The 24297-nt window shown below is 36.4% G+C and overlaps 1 protein-coding gene across 1 annotated transcript in view; it reads left to right on the forward strand.

Annotated features, from left to right (window-relative positions):
* The first annotated feature begins 1682 nt into the window (after positions 1 to 1682).
* The window catches only part of XIRP2 (xin actin binding repeat containing 2), a 71714-nt gene continuing 49099 nt past the window's right edge, over positions 1683 to 24297 (forward strand). Inside the window, 1 exon segment of the mRNA XM_079131853.1 lies at positions 1683 to 1858. The gene's annotated coding sequence lies outside the window, so the exon portion shown is untranslated.

The raw sequence follows: 24297 nt of genomic DNA on the forward strand, positions 1-24297 counted from the left end.
ATGTCCACTATCTTATTTAATCTTAACAACCACCATTTAAAGTTAGTAAACTTAGTCCCATTCAGTCACAGATGAGTAGAGCAGAGCTTCAACAACATAGGAAACTTGCACAGGTCACAGAGGACAGTTGGTGCCAAGGCTGCATTGACACCCAGTACTAAATCAGCATTGTCCAACCAGACTCCCAGCAATGGTGCTCTGCATCTGCCCTGTCTTATGCACACTCCTAATGTGGTTACCAAAACCGAGGGATTGAATGTTTTATTTTATTTTAATCAATTAAAATTTAAACAGTCACATGTGCCTAATAGCTACCATACTTGGCATCTTATCATTAGATTATTCGATGTTACCAATTCCTGGCACTGAAAAACTTTGTGGAATATTCAGGAAGACTATTTCAGAAACTTTTTCATGCTCAGTAGGGTGGAATATCACTCTTTGATCTACTTTTTAATAGAAACCAAATTACATATGGAAAATGTATCTACTGATTTTTTTGTTTTGTTTTGTTTTTTGCAATACTGGGAATTGAGCCCACTTGTGCTCCACCACTGAGCTACACATCCCAAGTACTTTCTATTCTTTATTTTGAGACAGAGTTTCCCTCCATTGCTGAAGCTGGCTTCACACTTGCCTCATGCTTCAGCCTCCCAAGTCTCTGGAGTACAGGCATGCACCAAAGCACCCAGCTTATGCTGGTTTTTATTAGTAAATAGTATGGTAAATAGCTTACTTGTAAGTACTTTGTATAAAATAAAGAGTATGTAAACTAGGTGTTTCTCTTATATTGAAGGACAATTTCCTCTTTATCTGGGTTTAAGGCAGGTATACACCCATTAGGAAGATCATAGAAGCAGAGGGTGGAGGGAGCTGGCTACTTTTTATCTACCTAGAAGGTGTTCCATGTTGGCTTATAAAGCTGACTGGCAATCCTAGCTGAGGTCCCCTCCCTTCTTCCGAGTCAGGATGGCTGAGTGCTGAGTAAGGAGGGTGGCAGCAAAGGGTATTTAATATGATTCTCTCAGGAGCATATGAGGTGACTCCTTTTCCCTGCCTGCTCTTCCTCATCTAGAAGGATTTAAAGCTAATATTAACAGGCAGGGATCAGGATTTAAGTGTGTTCTTTATTCTCCCTAGAATGTCTTCTCACCCCTCTTCCTTGTCTTTTTTTAAGCAAAAAAGTACTTTCTTTACTAGTGTTTCACTTTATAAGTGAAGTCTCAGAAAGCAAACTGTTTTACATATGTAAGAACATTTTGTGAAATGAAAGAAATGTTTCATCTTCCCAAGTACCCATGTTAACTATTCCACCAGAATAAGTTGGAACTGTTTTCTACGTGCTTTATTTTCATATTCCTTACTTTTAAATGATTACAATTATTTAAAGTGTGCAAGTAATTCAAGGTCTTAACCCCTCCATTTCCTCTTCCATGCTGATCATGTTTTAGACTTCGTTGGGAAGTTCTGAGTTGGCTGGTGGACATGGCTGGGCAAGGGATTTTGATTGACTGCACATGTGTTAGAGCCGTGCATACATTACCAGGGACACTATGAGGCAGCATGCCCTCAGAGACATAGTTCTGAAAAGAGTACTTGACTCAGGCCCCACCTATACAGAGCTCAGTTCCTAAAAATAGGTGCTAAGTTGCATCCTTTAGACTCCCGGCTAAAATAAATTCAGCCGTCCCATCCACTTGCTTGATAGACCCTCAGTGGAGCTGGCCTCCACTCTGCTGGTTGCCTTCAGGGGACTGGGAAATTTGCTGTACTTGGAACAAGGGAGGAAATTACTCAGCGAAGAACTAGAAAGACGACATTTCCACGAACTTGGGGTTAAGTCCAACTGTCACAAAAGGTACGTGTAATAGAGTCATTGATACGTGTGTGCTTCCAAGGTTGGGCAAAGTTCTTGCTGGTTCCTAAAGATCAATGAAGACCATAAGTCAAGTTGCAATCAACCCAAAAGAAAATATGCAGCTGGATTTTATGATAATATTTAGCATTGCTTTATATTATGAAATTTAGGATCTCACATATTAACATCTTTGCAGAAAAAGGATTTTTTAAATTAATAATGAAGAATAATGAGCCCATCTAAATAAACAGCCATGAGTTAGAATTCTACCACAACTTACAGTGAAAAGAAAAATGGGGAAAACTTAGGTTGTCTTTTATGTGTGTGGATCTAATGAGGACATTAAGAAATAGAAACTGTGTTTCTTGGAATTTGGTGAGAGAAAGGAAGAGTCTGAGATATTTTCAACTGTTGCCGTTTGCTTAGAGAAATGTAGGAAAATTATTCTTTTCCAGTCTTAGTTTGATTATGTAGTTCTTGTTTCAGCCATGGACTATCTCCTCTGGGAGTTTTACTGGAGTAAGGATTAAAGAATCAGGTTCTTACATGTTTTGCAGAATTAAGAAAAGCACTGCCAGTTGGATCCGCCAGCCCTAATTATAGTAACTACAAACTTAAATAGAGAAGACTGAGATTGTACTTTAAAGGTATCGTGCCTTATAAACTATTTCAAATGGATTTTTTCTGTCTCCAATCGCCTGTGAACACCTTAATTTGGTTCTGTTTTGATTTAAGTGTTTAGATGTTAAGAGACAGAAGTGATTTGGGAGAGACATTATAACGGAATCACCTAAGACACCATCTAACAGCAAGGACACTTTAAGATTACATAATGCTGGGTTTAAATTTAGCCAGCTGGTGCTGAACTGAAAGCTATTTTATTTTTACCAGAGCTCTATTTGGTCACTGACGAGCTGTAGGTTGTTTGAATTATTTTAAAATTTTATGTACAAGGTGCCAAAGGACAAGTAAAATATTTACCTCAACTACACTCAGAGTCATGAATTTTAATATGAAAGAGCACCTGTTTAGAGTCAGAATGATATTGCTAGTGCCTGGCAAAACATGTCGGGGAGAAAGCTAGAAAGTCCCAAATTTTGTGCTTGAGTATTTTCCTGCTCCTCTGCCTAGTCTTTGAATATTTTTTCCTTCTTTCTAATCAACATGTAAACTAACAACTAGATCCATTCTTAAAAGTCAACATTTCGGATGTCTACACAATGACAAAGTGCCACCAACATGGGGACAATGTAGTCTGTAGTTTGACTGACTGCTTCTGTTTCATCTAGAGCTGGGAAATTTTACGGTACAGGTTTCCTCACACACCTGGAAAATGAGAGTAGGCATTCTTTGACGATCATGGAGGAGCTTTACTTTAGAACATGTTCTGCACAAACACCAGCCCGGGGTTGCAAAGGAAGTCTTTCTTCAGGGCTGCTTTTGGGCAAGACCCCACAAAGTTCATGGATGATTTACCGAGAAAACTGCTCACCAGTCAGTCTACTCCAGCATTCTACCTCTCTCTCTACATTTGCCACATTCAATAAACGACATCAGTACTCTTTTCAGTTACTGGGAAAACACTACTTAGATGGCATAATTTGAAGCCAAAGTCTTCCGACAACTTCAGTTCTGTGAACTGATATTTCCAATCTCTGTCCCTGGTGCTCTCTCTCTTTCTCTGTCTCTCTCTCTTTCTCTCTCTCTCCTTCACTCTCTCGCTCTCTCGCTCTCTCTCTCATAGACACACTCACAACTTAGGTATTTAAGGAGATCATCTTGTAATTCCCGACTGCAGATTAGGAGTCATGTCTAGATTCTGTAATTTATAGAGCAGGGGAGACACTTAATAAGTGCCTGACAATATAATTGAATGATTTTTGATAGAAGCTGTGGGGGGACAGAACTTAATTGGCAATAAGTTGTCCTTTTTATTTGCTTCCCATGCCCTCTTTTTAAAGTACTCAAGTTACACTTTGAAATTTAATTAAATTGTAATTTGTTTTTTTCCTATTTCTGAAGCAAACACTTGTGCATTCAAATCACAGTGTCATTCCTTGCAAAGTCCTAGCTTCAGCCTTTTCTAATTCAGAAATGATGTTTTTAGAGTGCAGCTCTATTCCTCCTAGGTCTTCAGTCTTTATAAGACCACGCAGTTTGTTGTATTGCATGTTTCCTGACACTACTTCTGACACCAGAGATTGTGTCTTTGCTGACAACAAGCAATTCAATTCTCTAACACCAACAGGTGTCCCACCATCCAATTCAATTCTGACACTAATTCTCAAACATAGCAAAGACATCATGGGTTATTGTCTCTGTCACACAAATCTACCTCCAGTTTAGGAACCAGCCACAAATGGAGGACCAGGCCACCAACACCTCAGCCCAGATTACCACTGATTCAGGGGTTCTTATCACCCCCTCCTCCAGTTTGATAATTCAGTAAAGTAGCTCACAGGACTCACTCAGCAGGGTGCCCTGTTTACCATTACTGCTGCATTATAAAGGGTACAATTCAGCAAAAGCAAAATGGAAGAAATGCATGGGACAAAGCATGGGGGAAGGGCAGAAGCAGAGCTTCCTTCACAGTGTGCCCCCTCTGAGCCTCTGCCATGTGTTCACTATTAAACTAAACCTCTTGGAACTCAGGGATCTCTGAAATGAAAGGGTCTATTGAGTTGCTCCAGATGCTAGAAAAAAGATCAAGTCCTAGGATAAGTTCCTCCACTACCAGCCACAGGCTAAATATCAACTGGAAAAAATGTCCCTTGGATCTAGAACAATTTTATAATGAAAATTTAGGGAACAGGAAGCATAAGTCGCTTACAGCGAGCCTGAATTGACTATAGATAAAAGTAGAATGACATGGAGCAGAGAAAACTTTGGGATAGGAGGTCAACTCCTAAGAAGTGCTTGCCCGTTCTGGATTGGTTGGGGCTGCAGGCCGGGTGAATGGCATCTAGGGAATCAGCAGCCTGGGTTTTTGAGTCAAGATTTTAACATGCATTCAGGAATGTAGAAGAGTCCTCCGTTGGTTTAACCATAGCTGTCAACTGACAACCTTTCCTTTTCTGTCCCATCTTTCATCTTCTGGCACTTTTAATTTAAGATACCTCAGAATTTTTCTCTTATTATCACCTACCCGGAAACTCATTGAGCTCTGTCATTTTAAGGCTTTTTATGGAAGAGTTCACCCGGCAGCCCTTCTCCCCTTCTCAGAGGTGGGGAGTGGAGCTGAGGGTTTAATCCTCTCATCTCTTGACTGGATTTTCTGGCAACCAGCCTCCATTCTGAAGCTAACGCCCTGTCCCCCTGACCACCCCTACTTGCCATGAGTCACCCCGTTAATACAAGAAAAACTGTCACTCAGGAAACTGCAGGCTGTCTGCACCAGGAACTGGGGACACAGACCACATATTTGTTTTCTGATATATCACTTGTTTGCAATGTGGCTTTCTTCTCTGAAACACCGCCTATAAATCCCTGCCTAAAACTTTGGTACTATTTATTTTCCTAATCCTTGGAATTCATCTTTGCAAATTTAATTAACCTGAACATTCTTCCATTTGTATAACACCATCAGTAAGAATATTTTAAAGAACATGCTGTGACAATTAGTCAAGAAGCAAAAGATTTTATTTTGTCAAAACAAGATCAGCAAATTCAATCAATTGATTGTCTTAGCTGCGATTCATCAAGTGACAATAAGTCTATATTTAATGACTCTTGGGATTTTGTGGGCCTAAATGATGGCACAAAAATAATCTGGCAGTGAATAGCACAGTGGATAATCCAAATTCTTGCTATAGTAGTTATACTTCTTAAAATACTGTCAAAGATAAAAGGAACTTATTATGTAGATAAGACATAGAACCTCAGTGACTGTGTGGCTTACCTCCTTTAAGTAAGAAAACAGGCACCAGAACTCCAACTAGTAACTTATACAGCGTTTAAGCATAGGAACTAGGAACCAAGTCCCTTGGCTGACATTTCAGTGTTACTATTGTTCTGTGAGTCTTTGTGCCATAACACCCACCCCATGCCTAGGACCTAGAACCCTGGTCCAGTTGTATCTTAACAAAGCTTTGTTTTTCCAACAGCAGCCTTTTCTTGCTATTTATTTTGCATTTGATGCGTCTCTTAAAATCAGAACAAACTGCGTGAGAAGAAACCTGATCCACATAGTCTTTTAAAACTCAAAAGGCAATAATCGTTTTTTTAATTTCACTATACATTAGTGTTTATCTTCTGTTAGATTCGATCTGCCCCTCAGCCCCAGTGTCTGGCCACTGGTCATTTGTCATTTTTCACTGCTCTTTTTGGCAGATTTTCCAGTAGATATTTGCCTTCCAGTTTTTCTAGTTGTGTACAGGATATTTCCTTGTTGCCTAGAGAACCAAATACTTTAGCTATGTCTGATTGTACCAAAGAAAATAATTGCCAAATTGCTCTAGGCATACATATGACTTAAAATAAGTGCAACGCTAAAATAACTCATTTTGAGAAATTTATTTCTTAGTCAAAGATCCAATGGCAAAATCTGAATGTATCAGCATGTGTATTTCTTTTTTTTTTTAATTTAATTATTTTTAAAGAATTTAACCTTTAGTTTATTTATTTGTTTTTATGTGGTACTGAGGATTAAACCAGGGCCTCACCCATGCTAGGCAACCCCAGCCCCGGCATGTGTATTTCTAAATGAATTAACTGGGTAGTTACCAGTGTAGAAAAACTGAAAGAAAAAAACAATCTTTGTAAATGTGCTCAAAAACAAAACACAATTTGACATTTGACATTACAAATGATTTCAAATCACATGCTCAGTATTTTTCATAAATTGTGGACTGAACATAAAATAATGTTCAATAGTAATGATTTCATATTTTAATTTATAAGGAACTTAATTGTATTGCAATAAATTGAAGGTAGACCTCACATTAAAGCACTTGGGTTTTTTAAACTTGTGTTATAAACATTGAATTTTGATAAGTATATTCACATTTAAAGAATTTAATTGCATTATAATTTCATGGGTAATTTATCAATAACTTTGTTGTTGGTTTTTTATTTTTAGTCAGCACTGTCATAATAAGAATTCAGATTTATGTTACCTAACTATTAAGTCATTTAGATAAATAATTAGAAGTTTGTAAGCAACTACAATAATTAAGTGCTCCAGAGAAAGAGTGAAAAATCTTTTTGTAAAGTTAAGGATCACCCATTGATTTATCTGTGTTGTATGTTATAATTTCTGAATGTTGACCTAAGATTATAGTATCAATTTGGAATGTTCTGGGAAAGGGACAGAATGAAGTAAGTTTGTTGACATTATTCAAGGGTGTTGATTTCAACAACAAGATTTATTTAAAATCCATTGCCTTTGCTTATTTTGCCTCCATTTTCCTGGTCACTATATAGGAAAGAAGTCAGCTGTTTTTCTCCTAGGATAAAGTCCAGCAGCAATCTCCAACAGGACCACAGGGAACACAGCAAGGGACTTATGGAGGAAAGCAACTGGCATCAGTCACTTCCTTCTTTCCTCTGCACCATCCTAGGGTGCCAGAGTGGAAACAAGACTTCATTAGGGCTAGACTTCTTTAGTAGGAAGTATGCTACTCCTCTGGGCCCTAGGAGGACTCAGAAACATTTATTTTTAGGAATGGAACTGTACTAGTGTGCTGTCAGTCACTGACTCATTGGGAGTGGAAATAATTTCAAGATTCATCATTCCCTCATCATCCAGAGTTGGACAACAGCCATATTTTGCCTCTGTAAATTTCAGAAAGATGAAATTTGGAAAGTATATGTCACATCCACAGCCCAGTTATGACAAGGTAATATTGCAGGTTGCAAAAAGTCCAAAGAAAGTGCCTGGAAACAGCATGCAAGTTATGATTTACTGGGTAAAGCTTACAAGATATCAGAGAGTACTCCAAGAAGAGTTCAGTGGCAATAAGCTGATCAGATAGTACCTCTGTCCCTCAAGATGCTTTGCCAAATATTGCCTTCTCTCCCTCAAGGCGTTTTGTCCACTGGTGATGGGCTGAACAAGTGACACATAATCTTTCCACTTTGCCCTCAGCTCTGCACCCTTCCCCACTTAGAGAGGGATTTTATGTTAGGCTGCAGGAGCAGACATCATCAGCACCAGCTTGCTTAGTTTGCTTATATGACCAACATCCTGAGAAGCAACTATTGTACATGCAAGGAAGTAGCTTTCTATAGATACCACTGACTTGCCCTTATGCCCAGTGTGCATGGAGGAAACATACAAGCTAATGTGTATCTGGATTCTCTGGCCCTGGCCTGCTGTCATTGTTCTCTTAACTAGGCTATATTTTTAGACACGGAAAGATGGGCAATCAGGAACATGATATTTTACTGTGCCCACTTTCTTTAGGGATAATATATCATGTTGTTGCATCCAAGTTACACTCTTTTGTTTCTCAAAAGATCCAGTCAGTCTATTGCACTTGTCAATTCAAAACTACTCTATAATTCCCAATTCTGTACCCTCTAAACAGAAGCAGTACAAAACTCAAGCTTTAATTCTTACCGCTTTCACTCACCTCATCATTTCAGTCTAACTGGGTGCAGATACTAGACCATGTCATCATGCTATGTTCTTACCATTTATTTAAGTCATGCTCAATTGTCCTCACCTATACACCCAGATATGTATGTTTAAGTGTGCTTCCATGTACATGTACATCTGCTTTCCTGGAAAGCATAGTATGACTAAAGTCCATATCATTTCCTATTCTTGAAGTTCATTTATATATTCAAAGAAAGATGGGTAGTCCTCAGATAACAACCAGTATCCACAATATCATCCAGAGTGACCCTGCTTTTATTCTTTTATGTAATTATAAATAGAAAGCTTGACACAAAATTTTGTAAATATCTGTATTGAGAACATGTAAAGCTAAATCTTAATAATATTAATAGTAAAATGTTTCCTATAGGATTAATCTTCTAGGGGTAGATTATAAAAGGAACTCCAGGATTGAAGTATAAAGTTTCATTATTGGTGCCATCTTTACATTTGGAGAAATCCTTGAAATTTGAAAAATTTCATAAAATTTTTCCTCCTCCCTCCACCTCTCTCTTTCCCTCCCTACTTCCCTTTCTCCCTCCCTCCCTTTCTTTCTAAAACTTCCTTCATTTTTATTTCATTTCTATGAAAGACCTCTGGAATATCTTCCCTGAGCCCAGAAATATAACCATGTTTGAAAGATGTGAAGGGTTCTTAGTTTACCAGAATCACAAAAAGATCATCTCCAAGATCCAGAAGAAGTTCCAGATGAGCTCCACATACACTCCACTGGGAAGCCAGTGATGCTGTCAGGTCAACGTTAATGGGTGGAACGGACTTTGGAAACAGCTGTATAGGTCTGAATTCTGGCTCTTACACTTCCCTACTTGTTGGCCTTAGGAAAATGAAAAACTCTGCCTCATTTCCTCATCTGAAAATAGAAATACTAATAGTATTTATCTCATAGGGTTGTTCTGAGGATGAAATATATTGGTATTTGTAAGGTGACTAAACTTTAGTACCTGGCACATAGTAAGTGCTGTATAAGATTTTGCTTTTAATATCACTCATATTATTTAATATATGAGGTTAAGGTGACCTGGTAATCATTACTAATACATTGCCAGGCACAAGATAAGAATACAAAATGCAAAGTTACTCTATATGCTGAACATTCAAAATAGCAACACACGAAAAACTATTTAAGAAAGAAAATTGCAATTCTGATTTAATAAGTTGTTCTGTTGTTAAAGGCATCTTTACCTTTCATAGATTCACTCCTCAGTTCATGCTAAATTTCTGTCCTTTTTGACATAGTAGAAAGCCTTTAAGTGCTCTCTTTCTATTAAAATTATTTCAGCACTTTAAGCATGTAAACTTTCAGTTCTTCTTGGTGTTGTTTGCATCATGTTACCTCGAGAAGCTGAATTCTTCAACCACCTCAGCCCTAATGACTCCAGTCTCTTGTCTCTGCTCACAGCCACGTTTGGACCTAATTTGACCTAGTTCTTGGACTTGATGTATGCCCTCTTATCTCAGCTTTCCTTCTTGATTTGTCTTCCATTCTTCCTTTTGAATGGAGAGTGCTCCCAGCCCTCAGGGCCCTCTCTACACCCTCAGCATGGACCCACAATCCCCTCCACCATTGTCTGCCTCATCTCCCTCCATCTTGGATCTACTCTCAGTGGCCCAGTGAACATGGAGTTGACTCTCACTAGGAGGCAGGCTCTGACATAGGGGCTCTTGGACCAGACTTTATCATGAGAATCTAAAGTAGAAAAGGCGAAGAAGAGTCCACAAGTTGAACAGAAAGCAAAAGATAATGAGCCATTGAGAAGGTATAGTGCATCAGGTTCAAGGGTGAAGATAAACCATAAACAGGAAAGTAAAACACATGATCCCAAATAAAGGAACAAGGTTTGCTGGAGCCTGCAGTAGACTAAGGCATCCATCTCCTAGAGGAAGCCAAAATCAATCCACATGTCTTGAAAATTTCTTACTGCAGATTTCAGGGGTTATTCTGGGAACTTAAAAGAGCTGTGCTATTCCCAGTGCCCACTCAGCCTGGACCCTAATGTCAGCACTAGCAGCAACACTTCCATTGACCCTCTGTCTTCACTGTCCTCACATTTTGGGCTAAATTCACCTCACCGAACACCAGTTCAGTCTTTTCCCATGATGTGCTATTGTTGTTCCATTCTACGCTGCTTTGTGCATGTGTGTTGGATAGTTTCACAGGTTTGCATATATGTGTACATTGGGCACTCAGCAATCATTTTCTTCCCTTTGAAGTGACTCTGTATTATAACATTCTCATTATTCCTGTCAACCCCAGATGTTCTCTATTTTAATAGACAAATGAGAAATTTGAGAATGAAAATGTGTTTGCAGGCTATATTAAGGAAAACAACCCATGTTGAATTTTAAAAGTTCTCACACCATAAGATTAACACCAAGTTACCAGAAATATATACTGGGTGTAGCGTGGATGAAACACAGCTGATGGAGTGTGTGCTATAAAATGTAAAGGAACACTGGGGATGGAGCCCCAGAGACTATTCATGGTTGGATGCCAGTATTTGTGTGATTCAGGAGATAAGTTGCAATAGATGTGTGTTGTGTCTGGTCTCAGCCACTCACCAACTCCATGCTCAGGGTAAAGATATTTTAAGGATCTGTGCAGACAGTGCTGCAAAGCATTGCATTTTGAATTCCTCCCTCTGTGATACCCTGTCTTCTGGCAACCAAGTGTCAGACTTGGTGAGGTTTATGACGTTTTCCTGGGCCCTTCACTGTTGGCAAACTGGATCTAGCGCTTTGTACCACATCTGCTCTCCTTGGCAGGCTTCCAACTCAAGAGTGCACTGGGAAACCCTGAAAACCTACTGCTACTAAGGTCTCACAAAACAAGAGGGACACTGCTTCTGACTGCACAGTCTTCCAAAGAAAAAAGTGTGTGTGTGTGTGTGTGTGTGTGGTGTGTGTGTGTGTGGTGTGCGCTTCTGTACATGTATTAGTGCTTGCATTTTCTGCGTGTATTGGAAAACTGGGTTGAGGAGGCTGCTGAACTTCCTCTGGACTGAAATGTGATGAGGGCATGAATATATGTGAAATTTTTTACCTATAAAACTTTTCTAATTGAATTCTGTAGTTATGTAATAACAGGAGAATTTCTGGCAGAAATTATATTTGGCAGAAAGCCTAAAGTTGACTGGTTTCACTTTCCAAGCAAACATTTTTACACAGTTCTAATTTTCACCTGCTCATGTGGTGCCCTGCTGAGCATTTTTGGGTGATGAGCTGGTTTTCATTGTGGGAGACTCACAGGTTCACAGTCAGGCATTTATTTTTGCTGTCTCCTAGAAGCTCTAATTCCAACTTTCACATAACTTCTCTGTTCCTTAATAAATTCTGTTGCAGAATTTAAAACTTGTTTTCTACTCTTTAAAAATAGCTAGAAGAGAGAAGGTAAGAAAATATGTCAACAGGAACCATTAAAAGATGGGTTTTGGATTTTGTAATATTATTTGAAGACAAATTCATTCAATAAATGTTTAATGGGCACCCAATGTGTATAAGTCATCATTTTGTTAAATGTTAAATACCCTTGAATCTGGCCATTTTAATCTAAAACATCAATTTGCTTCTTGGCAATTTAGGCATTTTAGTTCCAGGTAATAATAAAAATTTAATAACCAGTTCTGCAAAAATGTCAGGAAAGGTTCTACCTCTCACTAGTAGGGCAAACGCATGCATGTAGTTCTTAGAAATACTTTACTTCTCCCACCCTCACTTAAGAGCCCATAGGAGCCTTTCTGGCCACTTATGTGTGTGTTGGCCACTTGTGTGTGTGTTGGCATCACGTGGAAGAATGATCCTGAGAGACATTTTGTCTGAAATCATGGTTCATATTGTTGTGAAGACTCCTTGATCTGGAGGTAGAAACTCACTGATGCTGAATTACTGGCAAGTGGCCAACAATCTATAATTATAATTAAATGTGTAAACTTCAAAAAAAAAATCAAAAACAAAGAGATGCTTAACTTTAAAGGCTGATTTTTACATTTCACCCTTTAAAAACAAGAGTGAAATAAGCAACATAAACTTATAGGATTGGGTTTTGAAGTTGAGGCAAAAGAAACAAATGCCAATGCCAAATTTTTAAAGATAAATAACTTTAAGTACATTAAGGGATGATGCTCACTAACTGTCCATCCATGGATATCATAAGCAGGGAAGACTATTAAATTATCTCCACTCTTTGGACTTTTCATAGTATAAGATATCATTAGGAATCTGACATCATGTCTTTCCTTTGAAATAACATGTTGCATTTTTATGAAAAGGGTATTTAGGTCATGTTAATGGTGACAGAGGAGAGTCACCCAGAACAAATTTGTTCAGTTTTGATACATTTAAATTATTATAGGTTTACTATATAAAAGTCCTTGTTCTAAACTGTAAAAGTCTTATTTGGAAGGTATACAATGTTACCCAGTGTCTCTTCTAATGACTGGGGACAGTAATCAGAAGACACTCTTGACCATATGAACATTTAAACAAGATGTCAAGTATCTTTTATTTTAGAACACAAGAGAGGAAACCTAGTTTTGGTAAGAAAAATAGTGTCCCACAAGGATTCTTAATATTTCTTCTTGCCATTAGTAGTTTCATCTTCCCACCTGAAATTGAATGATTAAAGATGATATTGGTTTGAATGTTTTCAAGGCTTTGTGTATGTTTTTTCAAAATTTATCACCACTTTGAAAGAATGAATTTTCTTCCAAAAGAATAGGTTATTTGCCAAGTAATATGCATTATTTAAAAATCTTTACTTTTCTCCTTGATTAGCTTAGTTTTTCCAGAGAGTGTTAGGTAAAGTACGTGAAATTCATGTGATTTCCCTTCTTTGACTAAGCCTATCAGCTATTAAGTTCAAAAGAAAGAAAATATCAAAGTAAAATATAGTTTGTGGACTTAGGTAGAGAAAGCATTTTAAGTAAAGATGTACTTAAGATCATTAAAAAGAATTTTTTCAAATTCAGGAAGTAGGTTTCTCTAAGACAAAATTGCATTGATTTAAATACACTTATTATCCAAAAGAAAAGTGTGATCAGGAGAAGAAAAGCTGCTGCTGCCTCTATGTCTAAGTTGGCGAGAGAATCAGAGGACTTCGGCTTTCTTTTAATATCCTTTGTCAGAATAAATTTCTGATGCTAACAGAGAGGTGAAAGTTCGGAAGAGAGTAAAGAACTGGGAAACTGAAAAACAGACTCAGATTCTGGCTGCTCCAGAATACTTCCAGAGGAGAAATTATTTAAGGTAATATCAGTAAATAATTAGCTTTCCTACCTCTGCCTACGCTCATACAACTTAAAGATGGGCATGCCAGGAAGATATTTTTCAAAGCTGCTAATTATTAAAGGTTCCTCTCTATTATATAACTAATACTTATTTTTGATCTGTTAAATACTAACAGCATGCTTGAAACTGAACAAAGCAGTTCAGTATACATGAACTAGCTTCATATGAAACTTGACAAAGCTTATGAAAGACAAAAGCAGACCATTCTAGGAAAAGACAGAGCTAAAGTTCTATAAGCTAATATACATGGGTCATCCCCATCTGTCAATGACCTGTTTCTGTTCCATAATGACATCACTTTTTGTGTATTCTGGAAGCCCTGGGAGCTTTAGGCATGCTGGCAAACATTTTAAGCAGTCTTTCAGATGCATGTACATCTTCTGTTAGTCTTCTTTTTCTTTCCTTTTTTAAATTGTTTTTAGTTGTCAATGGACCTTTATTTTTTATGTGTTTATATGTGGTGCTACAATTGAACCCAGTGCCTCACACATGCCAGGAAAGTGCTCTACCACTGAGCCACAAACCCAGCCATTCTGTTAGTCTTAGATTGACCTTGCTGATGGTCTCCACTGCTGAGGGAGTGAGCATGTTTGCTGCCAGTTTCTCAAGTCTTCACAGCCAAGCTTGGGAAACAGAAAGAAGATGAAATTCTCCACGTAGGGCAATTCCTCTTAGAAACTATGTCATACAAAAAGGAAGATTTGGATGTCTGAGGATCAGATGAAACACTGGGGAAGGAAGGAAGGAAGGAAGGGAGGGAGGGAGGGAGGAAGGAAGGAAGGAAGGAAGGAAGGAAGGAAGGAAGGAAGGAAGGAAGGAAGGAAGGAAGGTAAGCAATACTTTTAGAAACCAAAGGAGATACAAACAAGTTATACCAAAGGGTAGCAATTCAACAAACAGTGGACTAATATAGACTGATATGAAATTTTGGGATTTCTAGAATTAGAGACTTTATAAAAACATGATATAAATCAATTTATATTTAAAAACCTTAAATAGAAAGAGGTTTTAAACTAGCTAATTTATCACCTCCTTTTTTAGGGGTATATTCTTTCTTCACCACGTGAAGTTTGCAGCTCATGGGTCACCAGTACAGCAACAGTGCTCAGGATCATAAACAAGGGATGCAGATTCTTTCTCTTTCTCTTTGTATTCAGGAGGGCAGCAGGGATTTGGAGAGGTGCCCAGTCACCAACACCTGAGCAGGTTCAGGAAAAGGCTTATTGTGCCAAGACCCTGCTCAGAGGCTCTGTAGGAAAAAAAATGAATGGTTTTTTTGAGTGATAGTTTAATGTTTGTACCTAAAGTACATAAAGGAAGAGAAAACATGAAGAACTATTTGGAGTAAAAAAGAGAAGATCTGTCCCTAAAGTATGGTGTCATAAGGTAATTTCATGCTTCACAATTTCAGAGGACTTTCATGTTGCTTGCTAGTAAAAAACTGGTGGTTTATTGTCAAGTGCCCAACCACCATTAAAACAACACTTTGAATATCAAATATATTGACTTAGAATTTTTTTCTCCTTTCTATTCTTTTTCCCACCACCGCCACATAGGTAGGACTACGCCATCTTCCTTGTTACCATCACATTTAGAAATTATTCTTCTTTCAGACATCATGGTAGAAAGTTGTCTCAGGAAGAGAAATAGAATATCCTCTTTAGAGGAGAGAAAGCTCTAGATTCAGATGGATCAGAATCAAATCCTATCTCTGCTTAATAATTTTGAGATTTGGAGTAATATCATAACTTTTCTTATTTTCAGATTCCCGATACATGAATTTTTATCTGCATAACAGTGTTAGAAATTATGTTACTTACAATTTCTAATTAGAAATTATAATATTTAATTTTAAAATAATTTTCAAAAATCTGAAATTTAAGATATTTTTTAAAATAAAATAATTTTTAAATGTTGGGGGAAATAGCAGAGGGAACTATTCACTGCCAGGAGTAAGTGGGGAAAACTGGAGAAAAAAATTGAGCCACATGTGACATTTCAGTTCCTTAGTGTATGATGGGGCTTTATTCATTTAACCTGTTTTCATCCTTATGCAAATAAGTGAGGCTTGAGGGGACAGTGGAGAGATGTGTGCCACCAAGTTGCTAACGACACCCCACAAGTGGAGAGTCCCACTTGCAGTGCCTTCAGACTAGCTGGCTACCTCAGAGCAGCAATCATCTGGGAACTGATTTTGGGGGGAAGTCAGAATTGAAACCACAAAAATTTGTTTTGATTCTGGTTTTAGAGATAAGGCCAGATCAATACTTCTTAGGATACAATATTTCTTGAGGATCTCTGGTGCTTTTTTTTTTTTTTTTTTTTTTTCCTTCTCTTTTAAAGTGGAACATGACTGGATTATTATAATGGTGATTAAATTGTCCATGGCTCTGACCACTGTCACTATCCAACAGTAAGTGGAAAGTTTGCTGAATGTATGACTAAAACCTTAAGAGGAGAGTGTGTACCAGGGGCAGATTTACGCCAAGGGAACTATGGAAGCATCTTACCACCTCCCAAGTTGTTGAGCAGAAGAGATCACTAGCAAATGAGAGCAGTAGCCCTGACCTTGCATTTTCCATCTCGTGCAGTAAAGTTCATTTCTTTCTCTGTTCACTTGGATCTATAACTTTACCCTTTTTAAAGTGTGATCTCTATAATGACCAAAGCAGTAGAGCTGAACAATTTTCTTTGATTTCTAATTCTAAACTCAAGCTTATAAGACTAAAAAAAGGACCACTTAGAGCTGTAGAAATTCACTAAATTGGTTTCCACTTGATTTATCACTAGATTTCACTGAAATCAATGTCTAGGAAGAATTTATGTACAGATATTCAGGAAGCAGAAAGGAGAATTCATGCCCTTAATTAAAATTTTACTCATAAATAAAAATGTTATATTTTAGTGAAAAAAATATATATATATGAGACTTGTGGAGCTAAATAAACTTGTATGCAGAAATACCTGCGGGCTATCACTTTTTCTTATGTTTTTATTAGTGAACTATATTTAGATAATATTGGGATTCATTTTGACATAATCATACAAGCATGGACTATAATTTGCTCTACATCAGTCCCCAGTACTTTCCCTTTTCCTCTCCTCCGCCTTCTCCCTGTTCACCTTCCTCTATTGTACCCATCTTCCTTTTATTTATAGTATTTTAATTAGTGCTTTATAGACACTTTCTATTTCATTTTATCTTTTGATCATTACTTCATCATCAGTAAAATGGGAATAAACCACCTACCAGATATGGATGTTACGAGAATTAATGGCATAATGCATGTAAAATTATTAATACATAATAGTTACTCATTAACTGATAGCTATAATTATTATAGTGTGATATTCCTGATTGTACTATGGAAATGGTCAAGAAGAGACTTATGCTATAAAAATATGCATCACCTACAGGCATTTAATGATTCTAATTTATTTGACCATTTCAAAGAAACTTAAATCATTTTATTCAAATATTGATTTTTTTAAAACTGGCCAATTCTCCAGCCTAAGCAATTAATAAAACTGTTTAAAAGCAGTCTGATTAAATTTTCAAGGATGTCCAAATTGGCAATATTTTTATATTAATGATAATCAAATTTCTGATTAAATTCTGTTCATTCATTACTGCACTACCACCAGAAGTACTTCCCTTGAGAAGATAACAGATGACAAGTCTATACAACAAGAAGTAATTACAATTCGGAATGGCAGTTCTGTTAGATTAGGACCTAAATGGACACTTAACCTTAATATTATTTATAAATAGGTGGATATTTCTTCTTTCAGGCACAAAGAGTAACTTCAGTAGTTACTATACATGTATCTGTGTGATTTGAAGAGCTGGAACTGAAATGTGCCTTAAGAAGAATCTAGTGGGTCATAATTTCTGACTTGAGCAGATACTATATGTGTACAGTTAATGCTTATGTCAGTTTCCTATTGTGGCTGCAGCAATTCACCACAAACACAAAAGATTAAATCAACACAATTTATATTACAGTTTTGGGGGTTCAAAGTCAAATCTAGGTTTCCCCACACCAAAATTAAGATGCTGGCCAGGCCATGCTCTTTTCAGCTCTAGAGAAGAATCTGTCCCCTTGCCTTTTCTAGCTCCCAGAAGCCTCCAGGATTACTTTCACCTTTAATCCAGCAATATAGAATATGCCTCTCTCCTCTTTTTCTGTCATCACTTCCCTGTTCGTGATTATAGTGAACCCACCTGGAGAATCCAGGCTAATCTCCCATCTCAAAATTCTTCACCTCTTCAAAATCCCTTTTGCCATATAAGGTAATATACTCATAGGTTCTGAGAATTAGGATATATTCAACTGATTTTCTGTCTACCACAATACTGAATCTAATCAACAGCATTTGCAGAATCTCTTCTAGTATCTGCTTAACTAGAAGAGTACCTGTTAGGAAAGAGTTAGTAAGGAAGCAACAACTAATTCTTCTTTTTCTTTAACCATAAGAGATATGCTTTTGTAATGAAGAAAGCATAGCACAGTAATCAGATGAATGGATGGATTTGTGGGGAGAGTGACAGGTGATAACACAATGCTTTGTGGGGAACAGGATTATGGAGAGGTCACTTTAAGAAACAGACTCTGATCTGATGCTGGAGGACACCACAGATAGCTCTTGCTCTGTGATGGCATTCCCTTCCACCCTTTCATTCCTGTGTCCCTCCTCTCCATGTTCTTAAGGTTTGTGAATTATGCAGGACTGTGCTGTACATTTGCTCTTTCATTTTATTCTCCATCTATATCTTGGTTTTATAATATTCAAATGAGGATAAGAATATATAAAACTCAAATTGATTACAAATTTGACTTGGCAGCAACACTTTGAATGTTTAAACTCGATGAATCTTCTTATTAGCTGAGGGATATGCAAATATTAAGAATTATAGAAAAATTTATTCCTGCTAATGACTCTGAGCCTATGATATGTCTATTGGTATGATAGCCTGCACACAAATCCAACATAGGTCATATATTTAGGTTTGATAAAATTTAATTCTTTGCTCTCTCAATTTAATTTTAAATCAATTTTCTGAGTACTAAACAGTTTACTTCTTTATAACACATCCAGAATAAAATAGCAAGGCTGTTGCTGTGTCACTAAAAATGGGCTTGCCTTCCTGAAAGTGATATCTAGGCTTTCTTCAGCTTTGCAGGCTCCCATAGGGCTCGCCAGTGCATTCTGCCTGTTTCTTAGTTGGGATTAAATAAAGGTTTCTGGAATTGCTTTTAGCAAATTTGAAAGAAAAAAAAATAAATCATAGTTTTTTTCTGTCAAACAGCCTACATTGCCATCAAAACTTAGAATTTCTCTTAAGTCATAATTATGCACTGTATTAGCCATTTAGGAATTTTAAATTTTTATTGCATATATAATTTGAGTCAGTTCACAACAACAACAAAAAAGGCATCTTGGTTGTCTGAATTTTCCTTCATTTGTTAACTGTGGAGGGTGATTTTTTGGGGGGGATGGGGCACTTGTGCTTCTTTAGAGGTAGCATAGAATTGTGGGTAAGTCATAGGACCTCCAGCCAAACTGCCTGGCTTTCCTTCCCAGCTCTGAAGTTCAGCAGTCACCTGACTTGGAGCAGCAAAGAGAAGATGAAAAGTCAAAATAGTCCCTCCCTCATAGGGCGATTGAGATCATTAAATGGATTAATGTCCGATGCATAAAAAGAACTTTAAACGTATTTGCTATTATTTTTCACTTACAAATCATTCTTTCAAGTCCATTATCCATATTTCTAAAATGTTAGTGTTTTTTCTAATCTGTCCATGTGCATGGAAAATTAACACTTAAGACTTTTATAATTGTCCCCTTCCAATTCTCCTTTTCTCCTATAAATTTTGTTTAAAAAACTCCTACTCTGAATTTTAATATAGTTAGATAATCTAATTGAAATAGTTTTATAAATTACTCATATTTCTGAGTATAAATACTGTTCATATTTCCGTAGGATTTTCATCACTTTCTCTCAACCTGCTCTACATTTGCAATATGCTATGAGGTGAGCATCTCTTAATGTTTTCCTCAAAATCATTACTCAATTATCACTATCCAATTTCTTGGTAATGCTGCAATTTCATCCTTTCTTCATCTTTTACTCTTACACATACATATTCACATGACCAAGTCCATAATTCAGTGCAGATGTCCCATCTTTCAGGATGCTTTCCCTGACATCTGCCCCATGGATATCCCAGAGGAATTGTGTTCTCCCTATGGACTCCCAACCCACCTGATCTGAACCCAGGAACATATTGACCTGTAATTGCCTGTCTCTCTCCAGTTAGGTTATAAGCTCTGGAGGATATTGAATATGTTGTATGCTTTTTTTGACAGTGTTCACTTAATTATACTGAATAACTACATTAAATAAATCACATTAATTATACTATCCTCATCATTTATTTTAGAAAACTTTTCAGGAAAGATGGAATGAGATGTTAGTTACCCCCAAATTTCTTCTTTTATTGCTAATGGTCATTCTATGTTTCTGTACTGCACTAATCTGCATGTAGTGGTCTATCATTGCTACATCTGTATGGTGGAACAGTATTTTTTACCAGTAGAATGGCCTCCTATGTCATTTAGTAAAATTCTTTTTTATGAACAGTTTGCCTGAAAAGAATATTACCACAATAACTTTTCTTCATTTATATTTTCCTGATAATTTTTTAACTTCCTAATTTTATTTGCTTCATTTATATTTTCAGTAGCAGCACAAGCCAGTAATTAATTGGTTTTAAATCAACACTTGGAGCTAGGGTCACACATAGTAACAGTCATGGTACTTGAGCTTCTTTGGGATGATTTTCTACATGAATAAAAAACTATTTGGGGAACTTTCCCCTGGAAAGTTGTAATTATTTTAGTCAACTTTATCATTGCTTCAACCAAAAGACCTGAAAAGAAGAATTTTAGAGGAAGAAAAGTTTATTGAGTGCTCACATTTTCAGAGGTCTGAGTTCACAGATAGGCAACTCCATTGCTCTGTGCCAGAGGTGAGAGAATATCATGGTGGAAGGGTGTTATGGAGGAAGGCAGCTCACGGCATGCCAATCAGGAAGCAGAGAGAGTTTGCCTGGTAATTTCACCCAATATTTTCTTTTTAAATTCTGTTATGTTTTAGACTTATTTCTTGCCTGTATCATCAGGTTGTGTTCATTTATCTTTGTCTTTCAATGTGAAGTTTGGCCTAGGATCATTTTGATAGCAAACCCATTTGCTTAAATGTCTACCTTCATGTTGAAGTATTATATTTTAAGAGCCTTTGTTTTCTTTTTGGTGTTTTTGCTATTCAATAGCCTGTGTTTGACTTTATGCTGCCTTCTCTTATGGATGTCAGTGTGGATTCACATAAACTCTTTGGATCACAGAACTAACATTTAAGTAACTGATACCTGGTTCTCTAATTACCTTTAGTGTGCAGTATTGTAAAGGAAGTATCTAGGAATGTCTGGATTTTTTTTCACCATCATAGAACTATTCATTTGTTAGGTAATGGTGTGTTTGAGTTTTATTTTTGGGTTAAGGTAAATAATTTCAATCTATGAAGAATCATTTTCAACAATATAGTTCTTTTATCATAATCATATTTATTCTTTCCATTTCCTGTCACAGTGAAAAGCTTGTAGCTTAGACTTTGTTCTGTTCTCTACCTTCAATGTGCATTTTAATTCTTGTAAATATCTTCCTAGCCCTAGTTCCACAGCTCTCTTGTCTTCTGAATATACCTCAGCTAGTTCTGTACTGTAAGTAAGAGACATTAACATCAACTTCCTCACTCAGACACTGCAAGTAGTCTATTAATAAAATTAAAAGTTCAAAGTACTTTCTACTTTAGACTTTTACATAGGCAACATGTAGAAGGAAAAAGGGAAAAGAAATGAGGTTATTCACACAAATTTGAACACTACTGAGTAAGCTGGTTTTAAGCCACCTAGTATTTAGTATTTATCTTTCAACTAATAACATCCATTGTGTTGTTATATGGTTATCCTTTTCATGTAACTTTATCTAAGTCTATGGTTTGGGAATGTATCTCTCACAGTCTGAAAGCAATAAGAAATATTTGCAACTAGAAAATGTGCTGAGGTGGAAACTTTAAAACTTTAAAGTTAGAGAGTGACAAAGCACTTGGTTTCATGAACCTTGCCACAATAGGTATCATTTGCATGGGCATTTTTATGCCTCCGACTGAAAATCTGGCCAATACACTGACCTTGTCTCCATGTATCAAGCTGTTGATTTTTATTTCCAAATTGTGACTCTGAAGATTTTTAAATCATATTTATAACTTATTTCAAAATTTTAGATAGCCGTTAAATGTGATATGAGAATAGTCTTGTCACTAGGTAATGTGGTATGAACATATCAGTTTTATAAACCACTGAATTCCAAATCTGAAATTCCTGAACAGCTAGATTAGGATGGTTAATAATAGATATATCAATGTCCCTTTTGAAATGTCTCCTAATATTCATCGTTGCATATTTCTAAATTTTCTTTCTTTGACAATAGAACTTATAAAAGCAGAAGAAAATCTCAGGGTGCATTGATTACATTGGTTATTCCTCATTATTTTCTGTCTCTGACATCTAAGAGCTATTGCTTTATCACTTAAAAGGAAACATAGAAGGGTGACCACACAGTCTCCTCTGTGACAGACTGAAGATATGTAAACAATTGGTTAAGAAAGAGAGGATATTGCTTATAAATATTGTACCACTGTGCATTTTTTAAGATGCTTTAAACATGAACTCTCCATACAAACTAAAAAACAGGAAGGCATAAGAAATTTCTGCAATCTTGACCAAATTTATTGATTGACTGATTTAGTTTGTTTTCAAAAACTGTAGAAGAAAATCTTATGTGTGGTATTACAGAAAACCCAATTCTAGTCCTGCAGTGTCTTGTGATTTCAGAAAATAATAAACATAAGTGGGATATATCTGTTATATAACTTCTTACACTACAAAAATTACAATGTAAAGTATTTCCCTAAAAATCTCAGAACCTTTATAGAAGACATTGCTATATTTGTTATTTAATAGTAGTCATCATAACAGATTGTACTTTTAGTATGTAGATATGTATATACCTCATTCAGTACCTCTTTCCAAGTACCTCTCTTTATGTTATTTCTCCTTTATGGTATTTGTTTTATTACACAAAAATTAATATTTTTGTGGATTGACAATTATATTTGTATATGCAAACAAATGAAAGCTTTATTTAGCGTGTGATCCATTCCAAGCACAGTTATCCCCTTAACTCTAGAGATTCAGGAAGATTCACTATACTTCTTGTATTTTTGTTTACTCATCTGCACAATGAATTACCTATAAATCCCAGGGACAGGAAACTTCTAACAAAATCATTTTGTGATATTAATATTTATAATGCTTTCTAATGGAAATAGACATCTGAAATTTTATTTTTCCCTTTCTCTTTGTCATAGATCACTTTAGCCTTTTGGGTTGTTCCTTCCCTGTCTTATCTGCATACTGATCAGTTTCCTCATTGCCTATTTTTCCAGGAGTATTATCTGACAGCAAGCATCTTTATTTGTTCATCTGTCTCCTTTCTCCCTAAAAAATATTCAAAACTCATTTTGTACTGCTCTCCAAACTCAATTGCATCAAGTTTTCTGAAATAAGGTATTATGAGTTCAGGTGCTTCCTGACACTCTCTTCTTTCCCACACATCCCTAAGGATTGGGCTGTCTTGTCAGCCCTGAAAATTTATATCAGGTGTTATCAGCACCAAGTTAAGAACACATGGGTACAATGTATTGTCATGGACTAAGCAAGAAGTATTGCCTTGTTTTGCCGATAAAATATTGGCAGACATTGACTGAGGAAATTCAGAAAACAATAAGGAATACAATCATTTGGCTCAAGGTGATTTTTCTACTCTATGATCCTACCTGAGTATGTTGTTACTGATGTGGGAAAAAGAAAGAGAGAAATAAAAAAATGTAATTTTTTCTTTAAAAAGTTACTAAAAAGCTATGAAAAAGATGCTTAAAAGTTATGAAACAATGAAATCTAGATCTCTTAATACTCAGGCCACTGTTTTCTTAAATAATTACGTTGGGAATGTTCCAGTAGGTTGAAATGTGATAAGAATTAAATACTTGAAAAGTAAGTACTATCTGTAAGTTTTACCAAAAATAAACAGCTTGAGTTTCTATTAAGAACAATAAAAGAATGATAATATATGTACATAGTATACAAAAAGATTTATATATAAAGTGAAAAAAATTTAAGCATCATGTTCAATAGAAACTACATAGTGTCCATTCACAACCAAGTAAAAACAGTACAGGGCCTGTAATTGTGGCTCAATGGTACAACGCTTGCCTGGCATGTGTGAGGCCCTGGGTTCAATACTCAGCACCTCATATAAATAAAATAAAATAAAGGATCCATTGACAACTAAAACAAATTAAAAAAAATAGTACAGTACAATTCATAAACTGAATTCATCTGTGCAGACAAAT

This window comes from Sciurus vulgaris (genome assembly GCF_902686455.1).
Source record: "Sciurus vulgaris genome assembly, chromosome: 3".
Lineage (NCBI taxonomy): Eukaryota > Metazoa > Chordata > Mammalia > Rodentia > Sciuridae > Sciurus > Sciurus vulgaris.